The sequence below is a fragment of the Chiloscyllium plagiosum genome, chromosome 35 (assembly GCF_004010195.1).
Source record: "Chiloscyllium plagiosum isolate BGI_BamShark_2017 chromosome 35, ASM401019v2, whole genome shotgun sequence".
Classification (NCBI taxonomy): Eukaryota; Metazoa; Chordata; class Chondrichthyes; order Orectolobiformes; family Hemiscylliidae; genus Chiloscyllium; species Chiloscyllium plagiosum.
Window position 1 is genome coordinate 27,251,944 of NC_057744.1, and position 9,953 is coordinate 27,261,896.

The following is a 9,953-nucleotide window of genomic DNA, read 5'->3' on the forward strand; positions in this document are numbered from 1 at the left end:
GTGAGTAAGCTGAGTTAGCAGCTTGTTTAAATATTTTAGGAAGAAACATCAACTAAAAAGAGGGTGAATGCACTAACCTGCTGAAAAGAACCCAGTTACAGTCATGCACACTAAACAAAGATTTTTAACATGGAGATAGGGGTGACCTTTTATTGATGGGAGAAAATGAGGTCTGCAGATGATAGAGATCAGAGACAAGAGTGTGGTGCTGGGAAAGCACAGCAGGTCAGGCAATATCCGAGGAGCAGGAGAATCGATGTTTTGGGCCAGAGCTCTTCATTAGGCATTCAGGCCAGAGCCCTTCATCCTAATGAAGAGCTCTGGCCCAAAATGTTGATTCACCTGCTCCTCGGATGCTGCCTGACCTGCTGTGGTTTTCCTGCACCACACTCTTAACTCTTATTGATGTTTGGATGTCTGAAAAGTTATTGTTGGAATGAAAGAGTTAAATTGTTATTGTTTATTTCTGTAATATCTCCCTTTCAAATCATTCATATACAGTGTAATATCAATCATATTTTCTGTTTGTGTCATCAACTTTTGTATTCTTATCTTAGATGCACAGTCTGTATTGAATACATTCAGTGACTGTTTTCCAGGCTTAACAAAAGGACTGTAAACATATCGTTTAATAAGTCAGGTCTCATTCTAGGATCTGACTGGTCAAGTATTGCCATCAGCTAGGATCAAGTCAGGAACAGGTCTGAGGGGTTGAGTGTTCATATGAAAATGGAAACCAGTGATCGGTAGATAAGTATTTCTCCAGAGCATGACTTAAATTAATTGAATGGCAATCAATAATTAACCATAGAGCTATAGAATTTAGAATTAGTATTAGATATTATTTTGATGTGTACTCAAGTACAGGGATGCAGGAATACAGTGAAAAGTTTACAATGTCACTACTCATGGAGTCATCTTTAGTACAAGATACCTAGGTAAAAAATCTTAGGTAAAGAGCAGATAAACAAAGAAATAAGTTAAAAGTAAAACATTACAGTTCTTGTCAGTATATTTAAATAAGAAATAAAGTTAAAAGTTCCAAATTACAGAACTTCTTTAGCTATAGGCCTGCAGTCCTCCATTTTTGGCTTTCCCTACAAGTGCTCGATCTCTCTCCCATGCTTGACTTGATCTCTCGATCCTTGTGCCTCTGCGCTGCCATCTCACCACTGCGCTACATAATAATAATTCAGCTTTTATGTTCTTAAAATGGAACCTTCTATTTGATTCTTAGCAACACGTATTCCAGGAGAAATGATGAAGGATGTAAGAGCGTGCTTTTCTCTGATGGCTGATTTACAGCTGCTCATTGTCAAGCTGAGAAGGTGCCCTGCTGTTAAAAGTTGAAATTGCCGACACCAGTTCTCAATTGAAATGCTATGTTCTATTGCCATGAAAGTGTTTCTTTTCCCAGCAGTTCAGATCTGACAAGAGCTGAACATGCTGCTGACAGATTCATGTGTCACTGGGTGCTGGGGTTCAAACCAGGAGAACAAGAGGCTTTGAAATGTGAAGTGACCATTGTAACCCTTCTGTCACCTCCTGGAGTTATGTGCAATTCTTAAAGACAAGTAATCGATTCTTGATCTTAGACTAGAAATACTGTCACCATTATACTTCTTTTTTATCCCAGGAGGACTTTGAATTTAAAAGTCTCTAATTCAACAGTTTGATATGTTTCAAGTTTACAGCAAAACTATTTTTGTCAATGACATATGAAAGACACATACGGTACGGAAGCTTAAAGAAACTTTGTACTCAGTGTGAAGTTGCAACTTCTTTCTTTTTGGAATGAAATACATAGTATTTCATAAAATAGACCAACTTTTCTGTGATTTCTCTCTCCAATTGGCTTTATTTACTGAGCTAAACCATTCTATAATGATCAAGTTTAAAACTGTCCACCAGCTGATTATGACAGGTTTTCTGAGTTTCTTATTTTTAATGCTGTTTGTAACCACATTCAGAACTGAAAGTAAATGCCTCCAAATGTTTTCATGTGGTTGTATTATTCACGTTACTATCATGATGATTATGTTCTCTCTGACTAGTATTATTGAAGATTTCAATATAATGTGAAGTTCTGCTAGATATCAGTAAGGGTGGGGAAATCATTAGGTACCCAGAAGCAGACATAATCTTCAGTCCTCACTTTCCCCATATACTTTTCTACACCCACTTCTCCAGACAACCTGTACCCAACAATTGAAGAGCTTGCTACTCAGAGGCAGTAACTTAACAATCTCTCTAGGTTGCTTTTCTCTTTTGCTCAATATGGAATCCCTTTAAGGAGATTATAATAGGGATGAAAGCAACAAGAAATTACATGCCATACGCAACTTTATCTTGGTATGAACATGCAGACAACTGTACATAAAGGAAGACTTGGAAGAAAAGTAAATAGGTAGAAAGGCTCTTCACAACATCCTGAGTCCTAATTGTAAGCTTTTAAAATATTTTAATGGAGAGAAAAAGTATTAATTTCTTTCAATGATGGGTACAGTTAATGTCAGTTAACTACCAATTTAATGTTGAGCTCAACGTCAGAAAGGGTGTTGGTGTGAGCTAGTTCTGATTGGACAGGAAAAAAAACGCATTTTGAGACTTGTGCTCAGGATTTGTCTAAATGGCATTACAGTAATAATAAAAAAGGGACTATTAATATTCCAATTCTGCCATCTGATTTTAGTACCTGAGAACTTCACAGACTGAGTGATTTTTACAAAGGACAAATATTGATGTGAATTGTCTACTTTGATTACCTGACCAGAGATTGAGGCGAGCCAAGAGAATCCATATGGAATGCACTAAATTGTCTGCCTTAAAATTAATATTTCAATCAAAGTAATGAAAATAGATGACAGAGTTGGTGAGAAGATGCTTGTAACTCTTGTTTAATTCACACCTCCAGGGAAACTTCACACATTGGGAGATAAAAGGTTGCCTATGAGCATTTAGTTTGGAAGGACAATGGAGTTTAGAGTTGTGAATATACAAATGAAGTATGTTTCAATAGAAATGGATTTGTACAACAGAATATGGACCGCTTTCTCTCTTCTTCTCTGTGTCTCTCCATCTCTCTCTCACTCCTTATCTGTCTATCTGTTTCTCTCTCTTTCTACCTGTCTGCTTGTTTTTTTCTCTCTCTCTGTGCCTGCTTCTGTGTGTATGTCTGTTTCTCTATATGTCTGTATCTCTCTCTCTCTTTATGCCTCTGTCTCTGTCTTTCTCTGGCTTAAACTTTGCCAAAAGTAGCACCCAGTAGAAAAGCAGCTTTGAAAATAATCATCCATTAAGATCTCCAGGATTCTACAAACATCAGTACAGCCTGGAAACAAAATAATAGCTAAACAATTGGGGAATCAGGTTTCACTTTTATAACTCAAGAACTCTAAAAAATTAAAATGACATCTGCTTATCTTCTGTTTGTACTGGAAACAATTCTTACATGCTTGTGAAAATAATTGCTTGTTTAGCGCCTGTGTGTGTTTAATGTTGCATTTTGTTTTCAGGTGGTAAAATTCCTCTTCCTTTGACTCAAGAAAACCTTGAAATTAGCTCCTTCATTTTGATCTCATTAACTAAGCTTTAATTCTGTGTGCTAAAACAAAATTGTGACTGAACAAGAAGGAGTTAAAAAGATGGGAACTAATTCCTTCTCCTCCTCTGGTTATATCCACAGATACTTGGGAGTGAAATCCTTATTTTTTGAAACAGATCAACGAACAATGAAAAAAAGTGTGTGGTGCATGAAATGCTATGTTGACATGCCCCGATAGTTGTGAAATACAGGTGCAATAGGTTAATGACCATTGTTACATTGAAGTGCTTACCTAGCAAAGTATGATTTATGAATTTGATCTGTGCAGCCTGCTCCGGGAACTCATTAGTGTGCAGAGGACGTCTGATGGTTGAACAGTTTTTAAATCACCTTTGAGGATTTACATCAGCACATGTTGAAGAAAACCTTTATGGGTACTCAGAAAAAGGTATTAAACAAACTTCAAGCAATTAGGTCGGTGTACAAAGCCACACCCTTTAGGTACTTACAGCAATGACTAAAGCAGTGATATAGGTAGGGCAGCTTAACACTTAGAAAAATCTGCAGTTTATTGATTATTTTTAAAAATGGACCATAGTTTGTCATGGTTTCATTACTAGGAAGCTTTCGAAATTCTGCACAGTTTAATGCAAGTAAGATGGGAAAAAATATTAAGTTTGTTTGTAATTAATACCAATTATTATGAGTAAGACCTAACCTTAAAAAATGTAATCTGGGATACCATCCAGACTGCCCTCATGCACAAGAAATCTGGAGTGATGTCTGATGGAGTTGAGATGTCAGGCTGTCCAGTCCAGCCTCTCCAGACAGAATCTGTTATCTAAATGAGTCTTAATTCAACAGTGGGAGACAGTTATACCAGAGCAGTTGCAAGCCTAAAATATATCCAGGTCTTCTCTTAGCTGCTAACCTTAGACTTTTGATCTACTCAAAGCCCAATCGTCCACCTGCACAAAGTATGTGTGGGACATCAATTACCATTTAGCTGTTAATCCATCTCCTAGATGGTCTTACCTCCATTGCCCTGTAGAGAAAGTGTCATTATGGTAGCCTAATTACCAGGCATTAACTTGGGACTTGGGCAAATTAAGAAAATGATAAGGGAGGGTCTGAAATTCTTCTTCCCATTTGATATGAATGCTAAAGATAGATCTGTGACGCAGTTATGGACACAATAGCCTCCAAGGGGATCTGCAGGGCATTTTCAGCAAGAGTCTGTAGATGATGAAACAAACACAGAAATTGCTGGGAAAGCTCAGCAGGTTTGGTAACACTTGTGGAGAGAATCAGAATTAACTTTTCAGGTACAGTGACCCTTTCTCAGAACTAATGGTAGCTATGAAAGTGTTCTTTTTTTAATGCAGAAGAGAGGGTGTTGCAAGGGAGTAAGGAGTAAATGATAGATGGGGATAGAGCCCAAAGAGAGAGAAGATAATTGGACAGACAAAGGAGTGGATAACAATCACCCTGGGAGAATGAGTAACTATTAATGGTAATAGTTAGTGGTTAACAATGGGCTGTGTGTAAATTATTAGCCATTAGCCCTGTCTTCTGCATAAAAAAACCTAACTACCATCAGTTGTGAGGAAGCATCACTAGACCCGAAACAGTAACTCTGCTTTCTCTCCACAAATGCTGCTGGACCTGCTGAGATTTTCCAGCAATGTTTGGTTTTGTTTCTGATTTCTAACACCCACAGTTCTTTTTTTTTTGCAGATGATAACCTGTTGTCATGGGTTTTTAATCCACATTTCCATTTCTGTAAACATTCTGAGCACAACCAAAAACAAACTCCCATGATCCTTTAGCATACAGAAATAAATGCTGTTAAGTGAGATTATGATATATTTGCTTTACTAAATGGATAGAAGGCAAAGCTGCCTTAAAAACACAAGAGATAGCATTGCACACTCAACTGAGTGCTGCCATTAAAATGTACAAGCCAGAGATATGAATCAAAGATGACAGCCCTCGCTCTTCAGTCTTGTCTAAGTAAACATAGTGAAATAATCAGAATCGATCAGAGGGCCAGATGTCTCAATCAAGCAAAGTTTCTGGGAGACCCAGTTGTTTCAGCACTCCATAGAGTAACTGGTGTCTCAGCTAACATGTATTATGCAGCTTCTAGTTTTAGCAGATTGCAGTTTCTTCTACTGATACTTTAAAGAGTCTGGCTGATTGTCACTTTTGTTGGCCCTTTGTGAAATTATTATTTTTTCACAAAATAAAGTGTTATGACTGAATACTTTGAAAGCTTTTTTCTTTGAACACGTTCAGTTGCCACTGCTGAGTTCATTGGTTCTACACTGATTGGAAGTGCCAGAGCCTGAGATCAAAGGGCATGTCAAGAGCATTTCAAATCATGTTGTGGCATGGATGGAGCAAGGTATGTTTGTGTGAGAGGGGTGCTGAGGGGTTGTGAGAGGTAACAGGTGCAGGGCATTAATATTTTCATTATAAATTTGATAAAGTCATAGAGTTATAGAGATGTACAGCATGGAAACAGATCCTTTGGCCCAACTCGCCCATGCCAACCAGATAGCCTAAATTAATCTAGTCCTATTTGCCAGCACTGGACCATCCCCCTGTAAACCCTTCCTTTTCATATACCCATCCAGGTGCCTTTTAAATGTTGCAATGGTACCAGCCTCCACCACTTCTTCTGACAGCTCATTCCATGCATGCACCACCCTCTGTATGAAAAAGTTGTCCCTTAGATCCTTCCTAAAACTTATCCCTCTCACCTTATGCCCTCCAATTTTGGATTCCCTTACACTGGGGACAAGACGTAGACTATTTACTCTATCCATGCCCCTCATGATTTTATAAACTTCTATAAGGTCACCCTCAGCCTCCGATGCTCCAGAAGAAATAGCCCCAACCTACTCAGCCTCTCCCTCTCGATCAAACTCTCCAATCCCGACAGAATCCTTGTAAACCTTTTCTGAACCCTGTTCTCTATCACAACATGTTTCCTATAGCAAGAGGCCAGAATTGCACACTGTATTCCAAAAGTGGCCTAACCAAAGTCCTGTACAGCTGTAACATGACCTCCCAACTCCGATAATCAATGCACTGACCATTAAAGGTAAGTGTATCAAATGCCTTCTTCACCAACCCTATCCATGTGGGTCTCCACTTTCAAAGAACTATGAACCTGCACCCCTCGATCTCTTTGTTCAGCAACATTACCCAAGACCTTTCCAAATTCTGCACTGATTTGCCCAAACCAAAATGCAGCACCTCACATTTATCTAAATTAAACTCCATCTCCCGCTCCTTGGTCCATTTGCCTATATGATCAAAGTCCCATTAACTCTGAGGTAACATTTGCTGTCAATGCCATCATCAATTTTGGTATCATCTACAAACTTACTAACAATTCCTCCTATACTCACATCCAAATTGTTTATATAAATGACAGGAAACAGTGGACCCAGCACTGATCCTTATGGCATACCGTTGGTCACAGACATTCAGTTCAAAAATCAATCCTCCAACACCACCCTCTGTATCTTTCCTTCAAGCCAATTTTAGATTAGATTACTTACAGCGTGGAAACAGACCCTCTAGCCAACAAGTCCACACCGACCCGCTAAAGTGCAGACCACCCAGACCCATTCCCCACATTTACCCAACACTACGGACAATTTAGCATAGCCAATTCACCTAACCTGCACATTTTCTTTGGATTGTGGGAGGAAACCGGAGGAAACCCAAGCAGACATGGGGAGAATGTGCAAACTCCACACAGTCAGTTGCCTGAGGCGGGAATTGAATCCAGGTCTCTGGTGCTGTGAGGCAGCAGTGCTAACCACTGTGCCACTGTGCCGCCCGGTGTATTTTGTATCCACATGGCTCGCTTTTCCTATATTCCACGTGGTCTAACTTGCTAATCAGTCTACCATGCGGAACCTTGGTGAAAGCCTTACTGACGTCCATATAGACAACATCTACTGCTCTGCATTCATCAATGTATCCCGTCACTTCTTCAATAAACTCAATCAAGTTAGTGAGCCATGTTGGCTATCCCTAATCAAACCTTGCCTTTCCAATTATATGTAAGTCCTTTCCCACAGAATCCCCTCCAACAAGTTACCCACCACTGACATCAGGCTCACCGTTCCATAGTTCCCTGGCTTTTTCTTCCCACTTTTCTTACATAATGGCAGCACATTAGCCAATCTCCAGTCTTCTGGCACCTCACCTGTGGCTATCGATGATACAAATATCTCAACAAAGGACCCAGCAATCACTAGCTTCTCATAAAGTTCTGGGATACACCTGATCAAGTCTTAAGGATTTAGCCACGTTTATGCCCAGCACCTCCTCTGCTGTAAGATGAACACTTTTCAAGATATCACTACTTATCTCCTTAGGTTCTCTGGCTTCCATATCCTTTTCCATAATAAAGGCTAATGCAAAATATTTATGTAGTTACTCACCCATCTCCTGCAGTTCCATACAAACGTAGCCTTGCTGATCTTTATGGGACCCTATTCTCTCCCTAGTTACTTTTTTGTCTTTAATGTATTTATAGAATCCTTTTGGATTCTCGTTAACTATATATGCAAAAGCGATCTCATGTTCCCTTTTTTCCCTCTTGATTCCCCTTTGGAGTGTACTCCTATTGTCCTTATAATCTTTTAGGGATTCACTTGATCCCTGCTGTCTATACCTGACATATGCCTCCTTTGTCTTGACCAGAATCTCAATTTCTCTCATCACCCAGCATTCCCTTCACCTACCAGCCTTGCCCTTCACCCAAACAGGAACATACTGTCTCTGGACTCTTGTCATCTTAATTTGAAGGCTTCCCACTTCACAGTTGTCTCTTTACCTGCAAACATCCGCTCCCAATCAACATTTGCCTAATACCATCAAGATTAGCCTTACTCCAATTTCAAACTTTAACTGTTAAATCAGATCTATCCTTTTCCATAACTATTTTAAAACTAGGAGGATTATGATCACTGGTCCCAAAGTGCTCCCCCACTGACAACCCAGTCACCTGTCATGCCTTATTTCCCGAGAGAAGTTCAGGTATTGCTCTTTCTCTCGTGGGCACATTCACATACTGAATGAGAACATTTTTTGTGCACACTTAACAAATTACTTTCCATCCAAGCCCTTATAATTATGGCAGCCCCAGTCTATGTGTAGAGAGTTAAAATCCCTTACCATTACAACCCTATTATTCTTACAGATAACTGAGATCTCCTGATAAATTTGATAAGTCCTACAGTCCACCAATGTGGGCTTTTCAAACAGCCAGCTTCAGCGCCATGTTGGCTGTCATCGATCCTCTGCCTCCCCCACCAATGAAAATGTGCCTCCAGTGCCATGTTTTGAGGAGGCAGATGGTGGAAGTGGGAATTTTCTCAACTCCCTTTACTCACCTTGAAGTCCAAATTCCAGCCCATTAGGTAGACTTCCCTACAAAATAAAATAAACATGTTTGAGCTTTTATTCCAACTCATTCAACAAATTAGTTTCTAAAAGTTGTTAGTTTTTAAACATTCACGTTATGTTATCAAGAGATACAAGTTACAGAGCAGGGATCAGAAAGAAAATCAACAACACTATTTCAAACAAAATTTAATAGATTCAATAGTATTCATTTATTTCAGCAGTATGATGGAAAAAAACATACATTTTATCAAAATTTTTATTTGATTTAGTAAAAGGATATCACAGATTTAATATAATTGTCCAAAGTCCCAGCAGGCATGTATGCAGAAATTCTCTCATACCCCATTCTCAGAATCTGGAACACTTTATCTGAAAAAGGTGATGGAAGTTGATAACATCAATAATTTTAAGAGGGTGTTGGCCTGTTATTTAAGGATGAGAAAGAGGTTTACAGACACAAAGAAATGAATTGGTAAGACTGCTCTCTTTAAGAACCAAAAACCAATCCAAAGATGTGCAGGTTAGGGTGAATTGGCCATACTAAATTGCCCATAGTGTTAGGTGCATGAGTCAGAGGGAAATGGGTCTGGGTGGGTTACTCTTCGGAGGGTCAGTGCAGATTGGTTGGGCCAAAGGGCCTCTTTCCACACTGTAGGGAATCTAATCTAATCTAATCTGTTTGATAGTCTCTGGAACTTTCTATCAATCTATGATTTGTGGGCAGAAAAATAGATCTAACCATTTGGAATTATACCCACCATTCTTCTCCTTGCTTAGCTCATCATATGCATTATCTGCTGGGTATTTCATAGCTATGGCAAACATCTGTACCAGATATACAGGTGTTCCTGTCATTTCGACTTGTTTACAACTTGTCAACTTTTGATTGTATCAATTCACAGCATTTTAAGACTGTTTTGGTTTTTATGTTTGAGAGTAGGGATTTTACATAAGGAGCAATGAGAATTTGTTACTC

At 39.1% G+C, this 9,953-nt stretch overlaps 1 long non-coding RNA gene across 1 annotated transcript in view; it reads right to left on the reverse strand.

Moving 5' to 3' along the window:
• The window catches only part of LOC122540522, a 33,444-nt gene extending 24,442 nt beyond the window's left edge, over positions 1 to 9,002 (reverse strand). Inside the window, exon 1 of the long non-coding RNA XR_006309341.1 lies at positions 8,965 to 9,002. This is a non-coding gene — a long non-coding RNA (uncharacterized LOC122540522). The remainder of the gene's footprint in view (positions 1 to 8,964) is intronic.
• Between the last annotated feature and the right edge of the window lie 951 nt (positions 9,003 to 9,953).